Raw genomic sequence first — 15,663 nt, 5'->3', positions numbered from 1 at the left:
TCTACTCTGTTGTTGACACGAACAGCAGAAGACACCACACCCTGTTAGTCACTGCTGTTATACTATTTGAAGTTCACTGTCTCGAGCACATTCACAGTCGGTGGATTGTAATGTAGAGTCCCTGCAGTCAAGTCTGCACAGTCACAAACATTTGGTTGGTATGCAGATGTCTTCCCCGACCCTTGCGTTCAGCATCCAATAACAAAATTGGCATCACTTGAACCTAAATAGATCCTAACAGATTCACATATGCAGTAACATCAAAAGCTTCCCTCCTCTCTCCCTGGTATAGGTTATTATAGTAACCTGGGAATTATTACTGAGTCTACCACTGTTGACAGTGATGCTCACTCTTGATATTACTGACGTTTGATTTTCTCATGATAAGTAGTGTCATTCACCACTTTAAAACCTCAAGTAGATCAAGTTCCTGTTAAGGTCCTTCCAGTTAAAAACCCCCCAAAACGTTTTATTTAGAGTTAAAATTAACATCTAATTTACAAGCATCTAATTATTCAGCAGTAGATGCTTCTAAATTAAGCATTTCCATGAAAATAGCACATTAGAATAAAGCACTCTGACCACATGTCTATGTCTGAACCACTTTCAGCATTTTGCTTTAAGACTTTTCCTTTTTAATGTTGATTTTTTAAAAGTTTTTGTAAGAAAAGCAGAGATCTGATATTGACTGCGCTTCTTGGCTAACTAAAAACTAAGACATTTGGATGTTGAGTGGCATCTACAAACCAACTGTATGACTTTATTCCAGGTGACTGTAGCAGTCAGATGATTTTTTTAAATAATAACAAATAAATGTCATCGCTAAACAGCTTTTTTATTACAACATATTAAAGAACACATGTACAACTATATTTTAGTGGTTGATGGAACTCTTTTTGAACTTTGTTAACACTGAGAAGATGGTGTGTGGTTTCCTGTTCACAAAGGTATACTAACCAATTAAGTTGTCATTGTTTAAAGACTATATGAAGACGGATGCATTATTCCCTTCACTGTAATAACCACATCTAGACTTCTCACTTTGTAGGACCTATGTTGTTTGTGGAGACATCAACATCTGTCCAAACTGCGGTTCAGTTTTTGCAGTCATACTTTAGTTTTGACCAGTTGACATCAGGGTTTCAGCCATGTTCGCCAGAACATCTTTACCAGTCACAGTGATTACATGCCATTATGTATGCCAAATTCTAGCTGTGATCGAAAGCCGCAATATTTAAAAATTGGAAAAACAGAAAGAAAGAAAGTGTTTTTTCAACGATCACATTAGCTTCTTGGTTATTTTCTAAACGATGTCGATCCAATTTTAATAGCCTATTGGAAGAAAGCCATTAGCTTACTAAAGAGTGTATTCTTTGACTTAACGCCAGACTTCTAATTTGATCCATCTGTAAGAAAAATACTTCAATAAATGTTCTGTGTTTGTTGGAAGTTAGACAAAATTCAAGTGCCTATCAAGATCATAACTGATACAACATTTACAGCTGGTGTTTATTATTGCTGCATGTCACACAGGTCAGACCACAATAAGTTAAGTGAATGTCAGAGTGCTGAGGTGAGTGATTGATTGGTTAAATATCGGTGTGTTACAGACATTCTTTCTATGAAGAAGTATTAGGGCCACATTAAGAAAAAAATGTATTTGTTCAGTTTGCGAATAAAGTCAAAATTATGATATTAAGCTCAATACTATTTTGAAAAATAAGTCGAAATGTGGAGATCAAAGTTGTTGTTTGAAAGTGGGAAACAAACGGCCTCAGTGCAAGAAATAAGTTCTAATAGTGACCAGTAGAAAACCACCACACTCACACTGAAAATAGGCTACACAAGCCTTATTTTTCTTTGAAGCAGACTAGTGGGCTGAAGGCGTAGTTCTGAAGCCACCACAGTCAAAGTAATGTACTTGGTTACAAACAGGAAAAGGTGGTCACTCAGAAGAACAAGCAGGCAATCACATATCAGTCTTGCATCTTCCCGAGAAAGGCTTTTCACCCACCTTAACCTGCCTTGCGTCAGTACGGAGTGATTCTACACCAGATCCTGCGAATACCACTCTAGAGCTCTTCCTCTCCAGATTCAAGTGACTTCTTCTGGTTGCTCACTTCCTAATTACCGAGTAGGCTTTTCCTCCTTAAAATCCTGTGATGTGCAGTCTTCATTCCAATCTGCAGATGTCGCTGTGCGGCGTTCAGGAGAAAGCTTAGACATGGATACGGGGGTGGAATAAGAAACCAGAAAAAGGATAGCTTTGTTTTTGTTCTTTTATGACTGTAGTAACATGTGAGTTTGCTCCGAATGGCTGCGCTTGAGACTTTCCATTACAACTCCCTAAATCCACCGGTCCAACAGTTTCCAATCCAGGCTTTAAGTACAACAAATCCACGTAAATCTTAATTAAAATGAATCCTCCTTCCGGTACAACTTCAAAAGCAAAACCATTCGGGCCAGGTTAAAACTATTTTCTTTTAAAATGTCATTTTCCCTCACCAGAGTCTCCAAGTTTAACCAGCTTCCCTGCTACAACTGTGTCCTACAACCTTCTCCCTTCCTGTTTCTCTCTCTCAATTCCTCTTTCTCTCCCCTTTATAGAGAAGGGCTCAAATCATCATCAATCAACTACTCCCTGTACTCAACTCCAAATAGCTGGCAGACATATTTCACCATGCCACTTTCTCCAACACTACACCCTATATAAAATGTCTTGCATAGATGAGTTAGAGAAATCGTACTTTAGAATCAGTTTGAGTTGCAATTAAATGATTTCTCTCTTAGCACATAAACACAGTGTGGTGATAAGTATAAGGTTGTTGAAAAGATGGTGCAGAGAGGTGCATCAAGTCAGACGGATAAACCACACAAACTCGGAAATGTTGGCTGGATTTGTACAAAATGAAACAGCTGGAAGTGGACATATGCAAGGATACTGATGGTTACATCCACGTGCAATAAAGAGAAAGTATCACAGGACACAATAAGACAGCTGATCAAGTTGTTTCACCAACTAGCTAACACAATGCATTTTGTTGAGGGTAATCTCTCCTTATACACTGCCTCCAGAATTAAAGTGTAGCTTTGTCCCTAATGCTACTGCTTAGGAAGTGAAGGACAAGAAACTTATTTTTAAAGCAAAAGTAATATTCAAATAATTGATTTTAGCTAGCTAAGAAATCTATCATTAGATTCTCAGTTTTTGGGACAGTATTAGGCAGGCCCTAATATTTTGAAAATTGAAATGTTTACAATTTTTTGATTATATTAATCAATTTAAAACTTATTTCTCATCCTAGTTCAGATGACCAACTACTGACAACCTGGACAGTGGTTGGTCATCTGAACCCTGTGAAGCAGGGAAGTGAAAAAAAAAGCAAAAGATAGATATTCCTTTGTGCACCTGTTTTATATTTTGTAATTTTGGATAAACAAAAATGTTAAAAATACATGAGAAGCACCAAAGGAAAGTCTTGTTAGTCTAATGACGTGACATCACAGAAAAACTAAAAATATAAGACATGTTTAGAAAAGAAGCGTTTAGCTAACATGACTGGACTGCGACTGGATCTCATCCCTCTTGAGCTGTTGTGGGAACAGAATGATAAGGTAACCAAAACATGTCAATCAAAGCTGTCCAACTTATAGAATAGAATAGAATAGAATAGAATTCAACTTTATTGTCATTGCACATGCACAGGTACAGGGCAACGAAATGCAGTTTGCATCCATCCAGAAGTGCTTTAGTGATATAGATATATTACAATATATATTAGCAATAATATAGATATGTGAGTATATTACAGAAATGGGTCTATTATGGTATGTTATAATGTACACGGTATGAAGTATGTTGTGAATATTCTATAACTATAAGTATGTACAGGCTGTAGTGAGTACAAGCTATGTACAGGCTATGAACAGGATATAAATATGAAAAACTATACAGAATATGAAATAAATAACTTTACAGAATCTGAGATATACAGCTATACAGAATGGGAACTATGCAAGTTGTAAACAGTTGTAGGATTAAAGATTATCGAATGTACAGAATGATTGTTTACACAGAGCTATACAGTAGTGCAGTTAAGATAAGTGAGGGTGTAGATAGTTTCTACAGAGGCTATATAAAGTGCTAGTGGTTGTGAGTGGTGGTTCAGTCCATGTTATTATTGTGTGTTTGAGGGTACAGTTGTCCATTGTGGGTGTGTGTATGTTCAGTCCATGAGTTTAACGTGGGTCAGATGTCAGGAGGCAGAGTTCAGGAGTCTGACAGCTGTGGGGAAGAAGCTGTTCCGGTACCTGGTGGTCTTAGTCCGGAGGCTCCTGTAGCGCCTCCCAGAGGGCAGGAGGGTGAAGAGTCCATGCGATGGGTGACTGGGGTCTTTGATGATTTTCCCAGCCCTTTTCAGACACCGCTTCCTGTAGATGTCTTTTATGGCAGGAAGTGGTGCTCCGGCGATGCGCTGGGCAGTTTTCACGACCCTCTGCAACCCCTTCCGGTCCGAGGCAGAGCAGTTCCCGTACCAGACTGTTATACAGTTGGTCAGGATGCTCTCGATGGTGCAGCGATAGAAGTTCACCAGGATGTCTGAGGACAGGTGGTTCTTCCTCAGAGTCCTCAAGAAGAAGAGGCGCTGGTGAGCCTTCTTGACCAGCTTGGAGCAGTTGGTCGTCCAGGTGAGATCCTCGGAGATGTGGACTCCCAGGAACTTGAAGCTGCTCACACGCTCCACAGCCGTCCCCTTAATGTGGATGGGTGGATGTGGGTCAGCATTCCTCCTGTAGTCCACGATGAGCTCCTTGGTCTTCTCGGTGTTAAGTGCATCTCCTGACCTAAAGGCAGTGTTGCGGGCCTTCAGGAGGAGACGAACATCCCGGTTCATCCAAGGCTTCTGGTTGGGGTACATGGTGATCCGTTTCTGGGTGGTGACACTGTCTGTGGTTTTGGAGATGTAATCCAGTACAGATGAGGCGTACTGGTCCAGGTCTGTGTGGGTGAACATATTCCAGTCTGTGTTTTTAAATCTGTCCTGGAGCACTGCGTCTGTCCCCTCTGGCCACACTTTAATTGTCCTCACAGCAGGTTTCACACGTTGGATGAGTGGTGAATACCGAGGTGTGAGGAACAGGGAGAGATGGTCCGATTGTCCAATGTGGGGGAGGGGTCAGAGCTGCTTCAGGATGCATGGAGTAGAATTTCTCCAGATGACCTCAACAAACTGACAGCTAGAATGCCAAAGATCTGCAGGTCTGCTTAAGGTTCTTTAAGATAGCAAAGTCTGAAAGATTATTATTAGTTTGAGTCAAATCATGATAAAAATTCTAGTATTTTCTGAAGGACCACAGACTTTTGAGTATATAAATGTCAAGGAAACCCACCAAACCAAGTTTGTTACTGCTCAGGAAGTCCTGTTGTGCAGGGCAAAATTGCCTTCACGTGTATTTCCATCAGCAATGACGAGATGGGACCATATAACCATATTCTGTTGTTTATCACTATGATAATTGTTAGCTAATTTCATTCAGTTTACTTGCTATTTAATGATAATTTGTTAGTTGCTATAGCTACTGTTGGGTTTAAACATGTGCACTACTAATTAATTAGTATATGACTTACTTTCAGCAAGATCTGCTGATGTACTTAAGTGCCAATGCTTGAATGGGGAATTCAGTGTGCAGTCCAATGGTAAGATATGCTTATTAGACTTTGTACATCGGCCTTTCTTTAAAATGAAGATTTTCTGCTTTCATTATGTTTTCCAAAATACCTTGTACATGAGGAACGGGCCTAAATTGTTTTTGGCCTAATGATGATGACTGAAATATTATTTAGTAACTTAACTAGGCCTGCAGTCGCCACAGGTATATGTTTATCTCCACATTTTAGTTATTCAAGTTAAATAACATTTATATATAAAGCAAGCACAAATAACACAAATATATTTAAGCATTATATTGTAGTAATGTTTAGTTAGTAAGTTTGTTATTTATAGACGGGAAAGATCTGCACATTTATTAAGAAAATATTTGGATGATGCAGTTACACGATTGTAAATAGATCACAGACTGCAAAATTAACCAAAGCCGGAAACATCTGCAAAAGTTTACATACCATGAACAGTGGCTCTTCAATCATACTTTTTAATTTCTTGTCTATGAAAGTACATTTTACACGTCAAAAGAAAATGACAACTGGCTTTTTTAAAATTTTATTTTAAAAGAATTTTAACAATGTGGCATGAATTGATCTGTCATTGTAAATGCCCCTTCACATACCACTACAAAGGATTATAAGCACTGTGGGCTTTCTACATTCTTACTGTAGCTGTTTCACTGCTGTGCTTACAAATATTGCATCTTTTGCAATAACTCAAATCCCAAACTACAGTCACGTTTACTGAAAAGCCTTCTGAATTCTGTGCTTGTCTCAGAAACAACAAACTGTACTATGTATACATTCACAATTTATCTTTATCTTTATACCTTTATACCTCTCATTGCATTACCGACTACAAATATTTTTTCCAACATTTTCAAAATAACACTTTTTTGGACTATCATGTCATTTATCAGTCTTCATTTTCATCTCAAATATGTGAAACTGTGCCCGTACTTTTTTCCATGTTAATTTGAGATGGAATGAACCATTAGTGTCATATTTTGGATCAAGGTTTTTTGTTTTTCTCAAATTTCCTTACACACACACACACACACATACACACACACACACACACACACACACACACACACACACACACACACACACACACACACACACACGTATGTATTAAAGAAGCTTATGCATAAATTCCCTTAGGATGATTTATGGTATCTGATGTTTGTGACATAACTGGTCTACTCCAATCCACAGGCCAATCAGCATTCATGGCGCGTACTTTAAATCTCATTGTGCGTTAGTCGTTCTCATTGGCAGATGCCTTTGTCCAGTCCACCTCCTCCTCATCCCCACCTCTCATCACTCAGGGTCCTCTGAAGCCTCCATCTTAATCTCCACTACCAGGGTCTAGACTCCAGGGGTCCTGCTCTAATTCCTACTACCGCTGGGGTTCTGTTCCGTGGCGACGGGCCATCGGAGTCTGACTGCCAAATACCTCTGTCTAAATTCTGTATATCAAAAAAATCATGTTCACTCTCTTTGTTGAACTATCTTTGTGCTATGTTCATTGACCTAGTTCATTCCATTCCTGCAAAGACTTCCTTAGTTAGCATTAGCTGCTGCTCAGGTTCCCTTTATGTGTGCTATTTTTATGAGCAGTCATGCTTGCAGTGACTGTACTCTTACAGTTGAATGTCTGCATGTGAGTTTTTTATGGGGTATCTGTAAATTTGCTGTGTTTTGCAGAAAATACCCTGGGTTACACGTTCACCCTTACATACCTTATTAGTCAAATAACTGTCACCAAGAGCCATTACACCAATGCTAATTCTTCTTTTGCTGAAAAATAAAACAGTTTTTATCAGCATTCAGCAGTAGTGACCTGAAAAAAGTACGTTCAGGTAGTTGTTTCAATTTGGTGTAGCAAATTTGTTTTGAATCTAACTGATACTGATATTGTTTTGATAGTCTGATATTCTGATATTACCTGCTTGCTTAGCATGCTAGCTTGCTAATTAGTTATTACAGAGTTTGCTTTAAGCTAGTGTTCCTGAAATTATATATTATTTTGTACTACAAGCTCGAGCTGACTAATACAAAAACAAACAGATCAATTAATTACTGTATAACTGACTTTCTGCGAGACTTGGAGAAGTATAGCTAGCTGAAGATGCTTTGTTAAGCTATTGCTTATATAATTTTGTTTTTAGCTATAGCTGCTATATTTTTCCAATTATTCCAAACTACGTACCTTAACTGGAGTTTAAATATTTAACTAATTTATTTAAGGTGTTTATCAGTGAGGTAACTCTTTTTTTTTAACATATACGTTATAGAAAAAATTCTGTAGACATACAAAATAACACTGAAATGTATTATAGTAATGCTACATTTTATTATTCAGGCATTTATTTTTGCAAGCAATTCATGTTACACAGTTGTGCATAGATAGACAGTTGTGCATGGGTAAAAACAGCTGCATTTTTTTTTTTAACAATTTAAAGTTGTCAGCTGATAAAAGGAGTAAAACCAAATCAAGTTAGGCATAGCAGCACCTCCAGCAGACTTTGCCATTACAGCACCTGCCGCAAAAGATACCACGCTTTTGTCTTCCATTATGCAGCATCTATGTAAAAGACAAGAAACATGAGCACAGTGTTCATCTTCAGCCTTACAGCTCACTCTTGTTTGTGCTCTGTAGCTCCCTGCTGGGCACTTTTAAATTAGCCCAATGATTCATTCAAATATCCCTGCTCACCTTCCACGAGTTCACTGATATCTCTTCAGGTTCTGCAGCTGGATTGTCAGTGTTCATTAGCTCCACCAGCAATTGCTCCTATTAATGAGTTGTCATGTTTAGAGCGAGAAAATTTACTACACAATAGAGTTATTAATACTGTAATAGTAAAGGTTAATTTCTTACTTCAACAACAGGGACAGCAGAGCTCCTCAGAATACACATAATTGTGACCACAATGGCTACTGTAACTGCAGCTGTCAGTGTCTTCATCTTAAGAGGTTTTAGCTTAAACTTCTTGCTCTTCTCTGATGTTTTGATGTCTCTTGTTGTCAGCTCTTTGAGATTTTCTGATCCGATGGCTGAGTATAGAAAAAGTGCCAGTATTTATATCCCCTCAGGCTTTTGTTGCCTCATAACTGGCACCATACACGAGACGCTCGGGAAAATGGGTGAAAAATTTCCAAAGACTGGTAAATTTGGAATTTCTTCATGTTTTACTCGTGTCTGCTCAATCATTAACTTCTTTCTGACTGTCATGTCTGTGAAAAATGAACCTAACTGCAGACTCTGTTCATTGGACTGCTATCTTAACAATTACTGCAGTTTTTGCAATGACTAAAATCCCTGGCTTCACTGTGTCAAAGCCTTTTGACCTGTGTGCTTGACTACAATGTCATGGTCAACAAATGATGAAATGTTTTTTGATAAAGCAGGAGCTTGACTTATCTTTGAACCTCTGCTGAATATACTATCAGCCACATAATAAAGCTTTTACCACATCTCTGACATTAACAGCATGACGTAAAGAATAAAGTTCACTTTTCCGAGATTAATGAATACGTAAACTACTGATAAACAAAAAGACAAAAGAATTGACAAAAAGAATTTTGCATTAAAGTTCGGGATTTGTAATTTAAGATTGGATACTCTGTTTGATAAAAGTATAAATCTGTATATGAATGTCTACATTTTTCTTGAAGTTGGGTCCTTTGTGAATTCACCATTTTAAATGTTATCAGTGATATAACAACGAAACTATAGCGGAATATGTTACATGAACTATAAAAGATTGAAACCATATTATGTATTTAGAAATATGGGATTATGGAAAGTAGCAATAGGACATAAATAACAGATATTCAAACGCTTGTTTGTAGCCTACATGTGGGTGATTACCAAATCCACCAGAAACATGATTAAAAATAGCAAATTGACAAAAAAAAAATGTCTTCTTAAAATTTACACACAGAATGAAGTAGTGAGATTTCTTCTCCTGACGTATGGTAGAGTCTGCTGATACATTATTTACATTCAGCTGGGTCACTGTTGCCTCATTGTTGGCAGCCTCATTGTTGGCAGCATGTAACTGCCTCCAGGAGGGGGCTTGGAAATTGCAGTGAATGGTTATGGGAAATGAGAATTTCTTGATTTTCTTGGCTGAACAGTCTGTAACTAAATCAAATCAAACCACAACTTTTAAATTAAATCATTTCTGTATGATGGGTTCTGCATGTGAAGTAAAAATATGCATCTGTTACAACTCAGCAAAGAGCAAGCCAGCACTAGATCAGGTGTTGCATAGCTGCTCTACACTGATGCAAAAATTCCTCATCAAGCTGACCTACTACAGTTTTCTATTTTTTTATTGCTCCAGTTTTTCACTGGAGGTTCATATCGTTCAGATGCAATATTAAATAATCTCAGATTAACAGAAACACCATGAACTATTTCAGCTCTCGTGCTTTCTCCAAGCTACTTGTATGTACCTTTGAAGGTTTCACTGGTTCCCCCTCATGTGTCCATCAAATAATTTTGCATATACCCAATATTTTGTATTTATGGTACTGCAGTTGTAGTTTTGCCTACAGAGACTCCTGCACAACGTGTATGATGTGGTGCATTAGCCAAATGCTAATTGGTTAACAATCGAGCTGGAACAAGGAAAGGAGTGACAGCGGCAAAGACCAAGAATACGACATGAAAAGTACAGACAGTAGCTGCAGTGCACACTCGGTTTCACTTCAGTTCTTTGTATGTTATAAATTAGTTGTTCTCCATGGCTGGCTAATTTACAACAACGCAAGCACTTATTTTTGACACTGCCCCCATTTGACAACAGATACTCTCTGCAGGTAGATGGACGGTCTGAAGCTGCCAGCGGACTGCTAATGGGCTACCACAGCCGAAACATAATTTTCCTTTTAGCATTGTAAAAAAAACTTTGTAATGTAATGTAATCTCACTCCAAGAAATGGAAAAGCAGAACCCTTCTAATTGTAGACAAATGTTAGGATGGCAGCCACTGCAGCTGCAACCCTGAACGTCTTTATTTTCAGAGCAGTTTTGAGTTCTGCCTGTTTGTTTCAAACAAACAGCTGGTCTGTTAAGTTCATGCTGCGTCATCACTGGCAGAACCTGCATGCTTCCCGAATGACACTGATGCTTTTGACTTTTGGCTATATTTCCTATTCCACTACATCAACCATGACATTTATTTTCAGTAACTGCGTGTTTACCTGTGACAAAAAGAGCTAAACTCCACAGTATGGTGACCGGATTGTATGGTTTTGTCACTATACAGTCAATGGAAAGTCCTGCTCCAGAGAAAGGTAATATCTTTTGCTTAGGAAAAGGGGGCTTTACAGGCACTAAAATGGAACAGAATTTTCACCACCTTTGCATATTACCTACAGATAAATCACAAAAATCACCTTGAGACAGAAATTTCTATTTAACTTAATTCTTAATTGTTTGTGTAATTCAGTGGTGCAGCTGGCGTGGGGTATGAGGTGAAATCAGGTCACCAGCCCATCAAATGGCCAACACTCCGAGACACCTATTCACACAGCCAATTTAGTGTTGGTGCAATGGTATTTGGGTAGTGACACAATTCTTGCTCAGTAAACTCTCTGTATTTACAATAATTATATTGTTTAAGTCTAACCTAGACTATATCTTTCAGACTGTCCTTGACTTAGACAGATGTTGTGAAAGGGTTTTTCTTGACCAGTAATCTGCTGTATTTGTCTTATGTGGTCTTTCAAGCCTTTTGGTGTTGTTGACCTGGTCGTTGCATTGTTAAGGATGCACCAGATTATTGATTTGGCCACAGTTTTTGCTGCTTGTCTGATAGTCTGCAAAGCCCAAATAAACCTAACAATGGCTTCGTTCGCTAGTACTGACATCTCTTTGGACTTCATATTGAAAGCTCCAGAGAAAAGATATTAAATGAAAGCTCAACACTTGGAATCAATCACAGCTCGTTTATCTGCTTAATTTGTTATGGAGTAATCAGGGGATCCACCTCGGCTGGCCACAGAACTGCTTGTCAATCAATTGCACAATCATGTTTGAGTCTGAAAACAGGAAACTGTTTAAAAATGGCTTCCATCCATCCGTCTGTGAAGGTTCTCAGTCATCCAGCTCATGGTAGTCTAAGGAGCTTAGAAAAGCGTCTGGACTTCTTAACCCTCTCACTCTCAAATTAAACTTTTTGTTGTTAATGCACAACCAAGTCCTGCAGTGGTACTTCTGAGTAAAAAAAAAATCATAAAATATGTATGTGGGGTAATCAGGTTGTTAGTTTTTAACTGTTGCAAATCGGCAACGCCTGCCTCGAGAGGGTTAAAGTTGCTTGAAGACGTTTCACCTCTTATCCAAGAAGCTTCTTCATTTCTAGGGATGTCTACTCCCTTCTAGTAGGCCACAAAAACTGGCTCATGTTTTCGCAGCAAAAATGCTGGAAAGAACTTCGACCTTAGAGTCCTAACAGAATTTTGGCTAAACAAAGATACTGGAGCCTCAGCTGACAGATTGGTCCATTTTAACTTTACCATGTTTGCCACTTTATCATTGTTTTTCTGACTCTAACCACGTCTCATCAACTTTCCCATGTAAATGTAATTTCATACATCCTCGACTGCAACATAATCCATCACAAAGCAAATGGACTTTGCGAGTCTTAAGAAACGCCATCAGAGAGGATGTCTTGGTCAAAAAATGTAGTCCCCTACTCCTTGTTTACCTCCAAGGTGCTTTTCCCTCTTTCCTTTCTGCTGCCTGCCTGGCAGTTAATACCACATTCATGAGTAGTGAGACATTTCAATACAATACTGGGAACTGTGCCAAAGCATGTGTAACACAGGAAGAAAATCCAACGCGAGACCATTGTAATTAGTCCAATAAATGTTTTCACTCGGATGTATTAGAAACAAAGCGGGGCTTATTACGACACGCATGGGTTTAATAGCGAGAGCTTGTAAGCGGATGATGTCTTCTGCGCAGAGTCAAAGGGCGCTGCTTTTCTGTGCCAGTGAAACAATTTAACAGGAGCCTTTGCACCAACAAAACCCTATGTTCTGCTACCGTAGAAGAGAGAGAGAAAAAAGGAAGTGAAACGGCATCGCTATTTCCTAACGTGAGGATGCAATAAATTTATTGATGAATTGCGCTTAAATTTAAGTTCTTTTCATCATGTTTCACTCGCACTTATAAACGATATAAATAACAGAATTCCACTGCAGTGACATTCTCGTTTAATTTTCTTTAATTATCTGCTAAATAACACGGATGCTTATAACTTTCATTAAATCTCTGATGCTTGTTAGAAACTTCCATAAATTGCTCAGTGAGGCTGGTTAAACAGGATAACAGAGCTTCTGAAGTGTTTAATACAGCACAGGAGACTGCCACGCTCATTACTCGTCCCAGAGAGGCCCAGAACAACATTTTGTAAGCTGTAATCCCTTCACTTCGGAGATGCAGACACACACAGTTCAGCGTGGCTTTAATGGGCTCAGGCTCCCAGTCAGGGCCCACAAAGCTCCAGCGATAGATGTGGCTTTTCCAGAGGGTGTTGGGGAGGGAGGCTCGAGGGGGCAGAAAGGGGGTCAGGCACATTTGCCACTGGGTGTCGGCCGACCTAAACCATTGCCACATGAATGAGTTGTGCATGTGTGATTAAAAAGAAAATAGAAGGACGAAGATGTAGAAGAGGGTTTCTAACTGGTCTGGATAGGTAGAAGCACAAAGTAGAAGGGTAAACAGGGAGCAAATATGAAGTGAGGTAGCTGGGTGTACAAAAGGGCATCGATGATTGATACGATATGAGGAGCTGGTTTGTATTGTGGTTTCAGTGTGGTAGTGCCTACAAAGCATGCCCTGGCCTCTAATTTGCTTTGGCTCTGACCTGTGTTTGTTAGCCGGTCAGAACCAAGAGTTTCTCTGGTGCTTCCTGGGAGGCGATATATTTAGCTGTCTCGTGTGGCCCTGCGGGGTGGCCTTGAGGTGACAGGTCTGTTGCGGCGTGCTCGGTCGCAGCCTGTTACGCCTGTAAAAATGTTTGTGAAGCGAAAAGCCCAGAAAGCTGTGGTCTTGTGCCAAAAACGGGTCTTCATTCACTGAGTATGTAATGACAGAGCAAGGTTGCACTTGGTGACAGTCCTGTGGATGTTGGTCTACTATGAAGTAACTTGGCCTCAGTGTTGTAAACAAACTTCTTTTCATTATTTATTTATTAACCCTTGGAACAGCGAGTGTGTATAACTGAGGGAAGGAATTGTGAATTGGCCATCTTCTGTGCAGATCTCATTAAAATGACTTCGACTAAAATTAGCATGGAATCTTAATTTGGCTGGAAAGTTAATTAATCCACATAACTTTCAAGGAAGGCTCGTAAAGACCTGCGCTCATATGGCTGTAATACGTTATTGGAGACTTTTGCAATGGAAATGCTTAGTCTTCCAGCCACCCAGGAGTATTTAGTAAGCAAAATGGCCTTTTCAACACCGCATCTTGTCCCCTTTTCAAATTTCTTAACGCCTACCACTTATTCCAAGCAGGCGGTCGAAATGAGGCACACTGGAAATTGCTCCTGTTTTATCCATGTCGCTTTACACCCCAGCTTTTATAACGTAACGTGGCAAGCATTACACGATGAGGGACTAATGATATATTTTCTCAGCTGGAACGTGGGAATTGCACCGCGGACCCAAAACAGTGTCGAGTCTCAGTAAATTAGTGTGTGCCGCTAAGTGAAAAGTGAACCACTTGCCAGATCTGTGTTGGCTTGGGACCCATAGGGAAGCTGCTGTGCTACATAATGGGAGCGAGAGCCTCAGGAGATGCTGAACGTATGGGGAAAGGAAGCCCACTGTCAGCGAGAAGTAAGCAAGATACTCTGCAAAACCAGACTTCACCCTCTGACAGCTCGGAAATATCCATTTTAATAAGGGGGAAAAGTGGATTTGGCCAGACATGTTCATCCCTCCATGGAAACCCATCTGTCCTGGTGTGAGGCGACACCCTCACCCTGACTTCTAACCAAAGGGTTGAGCGCAGCAGACTTCTTCACACCAATCGGCTCCACAGAATGTATCTGCAGTTTTCTCCTCAGTCTGCTGACTGCTTTACTTTCTCTAAATAAATCAGCCTTTTTGACAACATGTAATGTATTTATTTATTTTTTAATCCCATCCTGTCTGGCCGCTTTTGCAATCAGGATTGTGATCTAAATGCATTGTGGTGCCACACATTTTGCTTTTGCAAGAACAGCTACATCTCTACAGGCTCCTCTTTTTCATGCAAATCTTTTATCTGTTTATTTTTTCATTTCTATTTGTGTTATTTCAAGTATTGAATTATAAGTGCTATAGTATGACGATGTCTAAGGCAATACAGCCAAGAGACAAAACAAAGGAGGTGGGGTAAAATATAAGGATAGAGTACAAATAGAAATGCACAATGTTATTGTATTCATTCATGCTCCCATTCTTTTGTACTCTACAGAATTCTAAATACTCATGCTCAAACCTCAAACCTATAAACATGATCTCTTTTCGGCTGATCTGCCAATATCTGCTGCTATAAAAGACAAAAAATACTGGCCTGTCTAATCATAACACCTACAGGAGCCGCTGAGCCGTGGAAACCCATACCATGAAGCTCCTGGTGCACAGTTTTTGTGCTGATGTTCATGCAAAAGGAGGTTTGCGTCAGGACTCATTGACTCTGCTCTGAGGTCATGTGGTTCCTTCCACTTTGCAAAAATACCGCTTACAACTGATTGTGGAATATTTAGGAAGAAATTTCACAAATTGCCTTTGTTCTATTACATGATCATACTGGATTCCAGTGAGCATTTGTGAAGGCAGACTACACGACTAGGTTCTTGGCTTTATACACCTGTGGCAATAAGACTAAAAACAACTGAGTTGATAGACTGCTGTGGGCCCCAATAGTGCAGCTTCTGATTGAGGAAAGTTTTTTCGCTGCATACAAATAGGTCCAGTGGTGA

General features: G+C 39.4%; 1 long non-coding RNA gene across 1 annotated transcript; it reads right to left on the bottom strand.

The window, feature by feature from the left end:
• Nucleotides 1-8,000: 8,000 nt before the first annotated feature.
• On the bottom strand, nt 8,001-8,743 carry LOC101481891 (uncharacterized). Its single transcript, XR_001167898.5, has 3 exons — nt 8,553-8,743; nt 8,388-8,465; nt 8,001-8,255 (listed from the first exon to the last, which is right to left on the bottom strand). It is a non-coding gene; the product is annotated as an uncharacterized LOC101481891 (long non-coding RNA).
• Between the last annotated feature and the right edge of the window lie 6,920 nt (nt 8,744-15,663).

The sequence above is a fragment of the Maylandia zebra genome, linkage group LG11 (assembly GCF_041146795.1).
Source record: "Maylandia zebra isolate NMK-2024a linkage group LG11, Mzebra_GT3a, whole genome shotgun sequence".
Classification (NCBI taxonomy): Eukaryota; Metazoa; Chordata; class Actinopteri; order Cichliformes; family Cichlidae; genus Maylandia; species Maylandia zebra.
This window is presented reverse-complemented; position numbering and strand designations above follow the sequence as displayed.